Source organism: Carassius gibelio, chromosome B3 (assembly GCF_023724105.1).
Source record: "Carassius gibelio isolate Cgi1373 ecotype wild population from Czech Republic chromosome B3, carGib1.2-hapl.c, whole genome shotgun sequence".
Lineage (NCBI taxonomy): Eukaryota > Metazoa > Chordata > Actinopteri > Cypriniformes > Cyprinidae > Carassius > Carassius gibelio.
The window spans coordinates 47,645,394-47,654,907 of NC_068398.1; the positions used below are offsets into that span (position 1 = coordinate 47,645,394).

The window sequence follows — 9,514 nt, forward strand, 5'->3', positions numbered from 1 at the left end:
AGATGAGGCGGGTCTTCGATCGGGCCGTCGCAGGACGGGAGGCGGCCAGGAGGCTGGCGGAGTTACGCCAGAGGGAGAGGTCCGTCTCAGATTTCTCTATCGAATTCAGAACCCTGGCGGCGGAGTGCCATTGGAACGAGGAGGCGCAGTGGGACATGTTCCTGCATGGGCTGGCTGACCGCGTCCAGAGGGAGATCTACGCCCTGGATCTGCCCCCTCTCTTAATGGACTCATTGATCTAGCGTTACGGGTGGATGCCCGCCTCACTCGGATGGAGAGGAGGGGGCTGTTCAACACCCCATCCAGGGGCCCGGCGGACGGGCGATTCAGTGGCGGAGACGTGGTCAGCCCCACCTACAATCACGAGCCCATGCAGGTAGGGCGAGCTCGGCTTTCCCGGGAGGAGAAGGAGAGGCGGAGATCCCTGGGTCTTTGCATGTACTGCGGGGGAGCCGGACATCAAGCCCATACCTGTCCAGTAAAAGGCCAAGCCCGGTAGTACGCATGAGGCTACTATCGGGTGGGATCTCTGCCGAGAAGACCTCATCACCGCCATCATCTACGCTCCTTCCGGTAAGACTGCGGTGGTCAGCACAGACACACCACTGTCAGGCACTACTGGACTCTGGGGCAGAAGGTAACTTTATGGATCGTCACCTTGCACACAAGATCCACATTCCCCTCAAAGCCCTGCCGCACCACATCACGGTCCATGCCCTCACTGGACAGCAACTCCCCACTATCTCTCACAGCACTGAGGAGATCACACTCATCACCTCTGGCAACCACTCCGAAACTATCTCATTTCACATCCTTGACACTCCCCTGGCACCCATTGTCCTCGGGCACCCTTGGCTCCTTCTCCATAACCCCAAAGTAGACTGGTCCTCTAATTCCATCTTTTCTTGGTCTCGAAGGTGTCATGAGTCTTGTTTAGTGTCTGCTTGTCCGTCTGTGTCTGTGTCTGTGTTACAGGAGGAGGCGGTGGATTTATCTAACGTGCCCGCTGAGTACCTCCACCTGAAGGAAGTGTTCAGTAAGTCTCAAGCTGCTTCTCTTCCTCCGCATCGTCCTTACGACTGTGCCATAGAGTTATTGTCAGGTAAGTCTCTGCCTAAAGGCAAACTTTATTCACTTTCTGTGCCAGAGAGGGAGGCTATGGAGAAATACATTTCTGATTCTCTAGCTTCCAAATTCATCCGCCCTTCCTCTTCTCCTGCGGGGGCGGGGTTCTTTTTTGTGGGAAAGAAGGACGGATCACTGCGACCTTGTATTGATTACCGAGAGCTGAACAACATCACGGTAAAGAATACTTATCCTTTGCCGTTGATGTCTTCAGCCTTCGAGAGGTTGCAGGGAGCGTCTATTTTCACAAAACTGGACTTACGCAATGCGTATCATTTGGTTCGGATCAGGGAGGGGGATGAATGGAAGACCGCGTTTAACACCCCCAGAGGGCACTTTGAATATTTGGTCATGCCCTTCGGGCTCTCCAACTCCCCAGGGGTCTTCCAGGCACTCGTCAACGACGTGCTGCGAGATATGATTGATCAGTTCATTTATGTCTACCTGGACGACATATTGATTTTTTCTTCTTCTCTCCAGGAACATGTGCAGCACGTCCGACGAGTGCTTCAGAGGTTGCTAGAGAATGGGCTTTTTGTCAAGGCGGAGAAATGCGAGTTTCATGCACAGTCTATTCCATTTTTGGGGTTTATCGTGTCGACTGAGGGAATACGCATGGATCCCGAGAAGGTTAGGGCTGTGGTAGAATGGCCAAGTCCAGATTCCCGTAAGGCCCTACAGAGGTTTCTGGGGTTCGCTAACTTCTACCGGCGTTTCATTCGCAATTTCAGCCAACTAGCCGCGCCTCTGACCGCCTTGACCTCCGCCAGGACTGCTTTCAGGTGGTCAAACACAGCGGAAGCTGCGTTTGCGAAACTGAAGAGCCGTTTCATTTCAGCTCCAATTCTCATTACCCCTGACGCCACACGGCAGTTCGTGGTGGAGGTCGATGCGTCAGAGGTGGGGGTAGGAGCGGTGTTATCCCAACGTTCTCCCTTAGACGACAAGGTCCACCCTTGCGCGTATTTTTCTTATCGTTTATCTCCTGCAGAGAGTAATTACGATATTGGTAACAGAGAATTGTTGGCAGTCAAGATGGCATTGGAGGAATGGCGACACTGGTTAGAAGGATCGGGGGTTCCTTTTATAGTATGGACTGACCACAAGAACTTAGAGTACATTAGCACCGCCAAAAGGTTGAACTCCAGGCAGGCTCGATGGGCACTTTTTTTCGGACGTTTTGATTTTACTATTTCGTACCGCCCGGGCTCCAAAAATATCAAACCCGATTCCTTGTCTCGTATTTTTGACCATTCCGAACGCCCGTCCACTCCCGAGTGTATTTTTCCTGAGACATTAGTGGTCTCCACTCTCACATGGGAGATCGAATCGAAGGTCAGAACGGCCTTAGAAGGGGTAACGCCTCCGCCCGGGTGCCCACCGAACCGCTTATTTGTGCCGGAGGGATTAAGGTCCAACGTTATCCAGTGGGGACATTGCTCTAATGTGGCTTGCCATCCAGGGGTTAACCATACTAGATTTTTAGTCAAGCAACGATTCTGGTGGCCACTTATGGCTCGCGACATTCACAATTTTGTTTTGGCTTGCTCGGTATGTGCCACTGGTAAGGCTTCCAATCGGTCCCCGGATGGGTTACTCCAACTGCTGCCGGTACCTTCGAGACCCTGGTCCCATAATCCCACTAGATTTTATTACCGCCCTCCCGCCCTCCCAGGGCAACACGGTTGTTTTAACCGTGGTGGACCAGTTCTCGAAGGCCGCCCATTTTATTCCTTTGGCCAAGTTGCCCTCAGCCAAGGAGACAGCGTTGACCGTCATAGACCACGTCTTTCGTTTACATGGCCTCCCGATAGACGTGGTTTCTGACAGAGGACCCCAATTTGTGTCTAAATTTTGGCGAGAATTCTGTAAATTACTAGGAGCGACTGTAAGTCTGTCCTCAGGGTTTCACCCCCAGAGCAATGGCCAGACCGAGAGAGCCAACCAAGATTTGGAAAGGGTGTTGCGATGTTTGGTCTCCAAGAATCCTTCCTCCTGGAGCCAACAACTGTCTATGGTGGAGTACGCCCACAATACCTTACCAGTATCGGCTACGGGCCTATCTCCTTTTGAGTGTAGTGTAGGGTACCAGCCACCAATTTTTCCCAGTATGGAATCCGAGGTTGCGGTCCCCTCCGTTCACGCCTTCATCCAGAGGTGCCACCGCACTTGGACCAGAGCCCGCGAGACTCTACTCCAAGTGGGGGCGCGCACCAAGGCCAAAGCCGATCGCCACCGGTCTAGGCCTCCCGTATACGTCGTGGGTCAAAAGGTGTGGCTTTCTACTAAGAACATTCCTCTCCGTTCCGTTTCTAATAAACTGGCTCCCAAATTTATCGGCCCGTTTACTGTCACCAAGATCATTAGTCCGGTGACAGTCCGCCTCAAACTCCCTCCGACGTACAGGAGAATTCACCCCGCCTTTCATGTATCCAAAATAAAGCCTGTATTTTATTCTCCCATTAATCCGCCTACCCCGGTCCCTCCCCCGCCGCGTCTCGTAGATGGGGAGACCACTTATTTGGTTAATCGTATTCTGGACTCTAGAAGGAGGGGACGCGGATTTCAGTACTTGGTGGACTGGGAGGGTTACGGTCCGGAGGAGAGAAGTTGGGTACCTGCTAGGGACATCCTGGATCATTCCCTTATCGATGATTACAATCGACAGGTAAGAGATACTGGGGACGCCAGGAGGCGTTCTTAGGAGGAGGGGTACTGTCACGGTTCGTGAATGCACCGTCTCCAGCTGTAGTCAGGTTACGTCATGTTGATTGTTTCATGTGGGTGTGGTCGCTGATCACTGATCAGCGGCAGGTGCGGCTAGTTCCCACAGACTATTTAACACCCTGTCTTTCGTTTCCTGTTTGTCTGATCGTTGTTTGTAGATCCTGGTGTTTGATGTCGTGTTCGTGTTGTTCCTGCCTTGCCTTGTCGCCGTTCTGTTCGGATCCTGTCGTCACGCTTGGAATACACTCACCACTATTGGATTATCACCGCTGTCATCGTCGTTCAACGCACCCCACGTCTCAACTCACCAGTCTGTGCTGCCACCGTGGTTCCTGCGTTACTCTCCGACCTTTCATCATCATCATACTTCTAATAAACTTACTCGTACTTGCATTTGTCTCCTGTCCTCCATTAGCGCCGTTACAAAAACACTGCATTACTGTTTTAATTTATTGTAACATTGTAATCTATTGTAGCACTAGTGCTTTCTGTTTCCGATTTAAGAGATGAAGTCTTCGACAGTGACTCATCTCCACAGTATTCACCTATATGCATGTTTCATACAGATTACATAATATGAGAATATTTGTTTGTGTTTGAATTGGTTTACTTAAAAGTTTCACTCTATAGATATATTTTTCATGTCTGTAATAAGGCAAACATACACAGAGTTTTGAAGTGACAGGCTCAAGTTCACAGAGTCCGAGACGACAGAAAGCATCATGTTTGCTTTAATTATTTTACAATAGCACAACATTTCATTGCTATTCAGAAACAGAAACAAAAGATGCATTACTCTTATCTGTATGACCAAAAATGATGAAGTATTTTAAGAGCAAACGATCGCAGTGTGGCCTCCATCTGTCATGCAGTACCCCAAGTTCGCTACAGTTTAGCTTTGACACCCCGCACAAACCAGGGGGCAAGGAAGTCGACCGGAAGTTGAAGTTGGGTGGGGGCTGCCATCTTGTAGCAGAACTTCACTTGTGTTAGCATTCCCACTGACTCCCATTCATTTTGGCGTCACTTTGACAGCTAATAACTTTACATCTGAGATGTTTAAAGACTCCATTTTTCCATTATTTATTTCTAAAGATACATGACAATGTATAAAGGGCTCCATTACCTTCTATGTTACATTATGGTCTATTTTTGTAAAAATAGAGAGTCGAGTGGTTATGACGCAATCGTTAGCCTGTCGCATTACCGTACAGACAGGAGGAGAGGCTTGCAGGCAATTAACTTAATATGGCGTACTGGCGTTACATTTTAAAATACTATACAAAACAATTAATCAGAATACTTACTCCTGCTCACTCACGACAAAGAACTCCCCGCTCAAGCTCGCCGTCTCTGCAAGATTAATGATGGCAGTTTGCATGCACAGCTACTAGAACATTTACATCTGTCAGACAGGTTGCTGACGTCGTCAACTTTCATTTGAGTCTGCGCGTCAGAAACGGAAGTGTTAAAAAACGCTAAAAATGGGCTTCACTTGTCTCAATTGAGTTCCAATGGGTATGCTGTGTCCATTTCTTTTACTGTCTATGGCACACACGTGCACTTTTTGTAGGCTAACATTAGATTGAGCTGCCATGTAAAGTTGCTACTACATACATTTCTCAGATGATAAGCCATATTTGAGGTCAATGAATGTTAGGTGTGCATATGGATGTCCTGTCCGATGTATATTACCACAAAGAACAGCCGTTAATGGGTAATACAATTTTGACTGATACAATTTTGGTAATATGCAGAAAATTTAATTAATTTAATTTAATACATTTATTTAGCAGAAAAGGCATGACTGATAGAAACACATGCAAACATAAAAGAAAATCAATCTGGAAGCAAGAACAGCTATATTAAGGTTATATAATCAAACATTTGAAATTGGGATAACCTCCAAACCAAACCAATTAGAAAAAATGCAACAGCCATTTTAGGATATTTCACATTTGGTCTTAGTGAGAGTCCTCCTCACTTCTCCTAACGTTTCACAGATTTAGGAGCTAATTTTAGTGCCAAAACGCTTTGTGAAATACTCCTAGAGCAAAAATTTAGGAGTCCTAAATTTAGGACTGAAACGACCACTATTTTCAAAGTTTTCTCCTAAATTGGAAAGTTCGGAGCTACTTTTAGCCTCAAGATATTTTGTGAATACAGGCCCTGGTTTTTCATGATCGGATAACTAAAACACCTTAAGTGACGAGGTGTGAACAACCATAAATCTTCATGACTGATGAAGATTACACGTAAGTGTGTTTGATTAGGGATCGATTGGATTAAATTTTTTTATATTCAAATAATTTTTCTCTTGACATTTTTTTCTTGTCACATTCACTGCTGGCTTCTTGATTGCAATATTTGAAACAGTTTCAAAGCACCTTTACAGGTGTTATTGTTATGTTATTGTTATGTTAATAGAAAAATGCAAATCTAGTTAACTGACATGGGAATGTTACAATCTTTAAGACCCAAACCTGATCCTGGAGCTCAAACACTGTATATTAGATGTCTCTCTAATCAAACATACCGGATTCAAGTCCACATTTCATAATTAGACACAAAATCTCAAATGGGTGTTTCATAAGTGAGACATCTGAAACAATCACATTTTTATTCCCGTCATATGGACTTGTGAACATCTTTACTCGTTACTAGTGATGTGATATTTTGCACCAAGGCTTCAAACCTTGTATCAGAAAAGTAACATCTCACAGTTCAGTTCTCTGTTTCACAGTTCAGTTCTGCAAAGAAACTGTATTTATGTAATTTCATTCAAATTTTACAATGGTATTGGAGGGTCGAGTGAATTAATAGAGAATGTTTTGCTTTGTTTGGGCTACTAATGTATAATTTTCACCCCTAAATTAATGTGTGATGTCACAATAACAAATGCTTAAAGCATTAGTTCACTTTCAAATTAAAACTTCCTAATAATTTACTCACCCTGGAATGGGTCACGCATGCACCTCTGGGAAATGTCAAAGAAAAGGAAACATGATTTTCTTACTTTAGCAAAGGAAAACAAGTCTCCTCTTGGCTTATATCATCTGATATTTTCCTTAAATAAAACCTCGTTTTGTACTTCTACTTAGTTATCCGCGTTTTGTTTTGTTCTCTCTGCGCTCGTCACTAATAACGCAACGCGTTTATATTTTTAAATGACCAATCGTTTCGCTAGATAAGACCCTTATTCATCTTCTGGTATGGTTTATAACCCTTTGAAGGTGCACTGAAAGTGTAATTTTGACCTTGAACCATTTGGAGTCCAAGACGTCTACCACATGCTGGAATGTTTTCATCAAAAACCTTAATTTATTTTCGACTGAAAAAAGAAATACATAAACATCTTGGAAGACATGGAGGTGAGTAACTTATCAAGAAAATTTAATTTGAAAGTTAACAAATCCTTTAACCTGGGAGTAGGATCTTCTCAGCTTTACTCTAAGGCAGCATTAGTATTTGTCTGGTCATGTGATTTCAACACGTCTGTCCACCCGCTCCAGGCCAAATAAAACCACTTTTTAATTAAAAAAACACTCATATGATAATTTTCAATAATCATTCATTTCTGTAGAATAAAACAGTTTAATTAGGATCAAATGAATGTGTTCATCTTTGAGACTGAAAACCAACCTGTTTGTTCCTCAGTATCTTCTTGTTTCACACTGATTGTATCTTCAATCTTAATGTCTTCACTCTCCTCTTTAATAGACGCCATCTTTACGTCACATGGATCTCAGTAGCTTTACTTTCGTTGTTCTTCAACACTCTGTCACGATTAAGATGACAATAATTAACAGAAATAAAACATAAATCCTAAAGCCTTGCTCACTGTCAGATTAAATCCCATTTAAATCTGATCATATTTAGATAGTTTGAATGGGAGTGAACTACGTGAAATCTGATTTGTACAAATCCGTTTCGAGCTACATTAGTATGTGGTTTGGAGCCCTATTCAAATCGAATCCTGGAAATCTGTTTCAGTCTGACCTTACTTTTTCACGTTCTCAGGCATTTATTCATTTGTAGAACGCATTTGACACTTTAAAAACATCTGCAGTTTGTTTGTTGAAGTTGATGTATTTACAGAGTTTTGTCAGCATTGCGATTCTCTCTGTACATATACACTCTTCAATAGACGTTTTAACACAATTTAAACAATGTATTTTTCAGCGCTACTTATATGGATTTATATATTAAGTTTACCACTCAAACAAGTGGTAAAATATTTAACCATGTAGCTAGTACTTATATTAAAATCGCAAAAATTTCTAATTAAAACTTAAAATTGACAAAAACAGCCGCCTATCATGCCTTTTCTTTTTCATTTAAGTTTTAATACAATAAATATTGCATGTCACAAATAATTTTTTTTTTCACCTAAATCAGGAATGAGACGAGATTTGTTCATTATGTCGCCTTGTTGAAGTAAATTTTATTTTTCCTTGCTTTTTTACCCCGGTCCTAAAGTAAAAAAAAGATGACTGTGTAAAAGAGTATAATTAAATTAAATGCATTTATGGTGAGATTACTACATTTTATTTAATTAAACGCATTTATGGTGAAATTATTATATTTTCACGTGAACCTGTGTTCATTTTGACCACGAACCACGCACTGTCAGCCTGTCACTTTAATTCAGCGCGTGCAGCACATCAGAAATAGACTCGGTCACGGTGCGGAAACGATCTCTGCACTGCACCGCACATGGAACGGATTGCCGGACCGCATCTGCGCGCAGTGTGAAAGCTCTATAATACGGAGCCCGGGAATCAGGTGTATAAGATTAAAAAACCCGAGGCCCCTCCGTATATTCACCAAGCCCACCTATTAATGACGTTCTGTATCCACCACTGTTATAAACTAATTCACGCTATATGGAGCGAAATGAGACGCGTCTTTTCTGTAAGGCGTATGGATGGGCTTCACTCACATGTGTAAATCTAAAACATGTTTGATAAAAGCATTGCAGTTTTATATGCAATAATAATTAAGCCACTTTACATTACTTGTAAAAACAAAAATAGCCCACAAAGGCAGCATTGATTTCAACGCTTTAAATGCTTAAAACCACAAACCGTTCCTCAGTTGAATCACAACAAATGCAGGAGCGCGACGCCGCCTTGTGACGTCAGAGCGCCACACCAAAATAAAAGTACAGTTTAAACCGGGGGGCAGGGTTTTTTAATATTTTATTGAAGCAGCCCTGGGCGCCGCCATTGGCTAGAGGACCCCCACCCATTTCACATTACAAGAATGTAAGTAAACTTGTAAATCAAAAGCGTGAAAAACAAAACTACAACACTGAGAGCAATTAGTAATGTTATTTCAATGTTTGTTTAAATGTAGTTTAAAAACAGTTTAATTGTAAATTTAAACTATTTACATTACATACACGCATGCACAGACCTGCTGCAAAAATAAATAAATAAAGCTGTCTAGACAGTAATCTTGCTGTTTGTCCTCATTTGTAAGTGGCTTTGGATAAAAGTGTATGCTAAATAACTAAATATAAATGTAAATCTAGGTGATATCATATCTCTAATTACAAATAATCACGATCAAACAAATGTGGAGCCACAGTTTCAGCAGCAGACACTCAAGCACGCTCGATCATGACATCAAACAGACGTTGCATTTTGACTGAGAATGA

The 9,514-nt window shown here is 43.2% G+C and overlaps 1 long non-coding RNA gene across 1 annotated transcript; it reads right to left on the reverse strand.

The window, feature by feature from the left end:
* Window positions 1-7,006: 7,006 nt before the first annotated feature.
* On the reverse strand, window positions 7,007-9,013 carry LOC127952334 (uncharacterized). Its single transcript, XR_008152913.1, has 3 exons — window positions 8,940-9,013; window positions 7,495-7,630; window positions 7,007-7,378 (listed from the first exon to the last, which is right to left on the reverse strand). It is a non-coding gene; the product is annotated as an uncharacterized LOC127952334 (long non-coding RNA).
* Window positions 9,014-9,514: the final 501 nt, after the last annotated feature.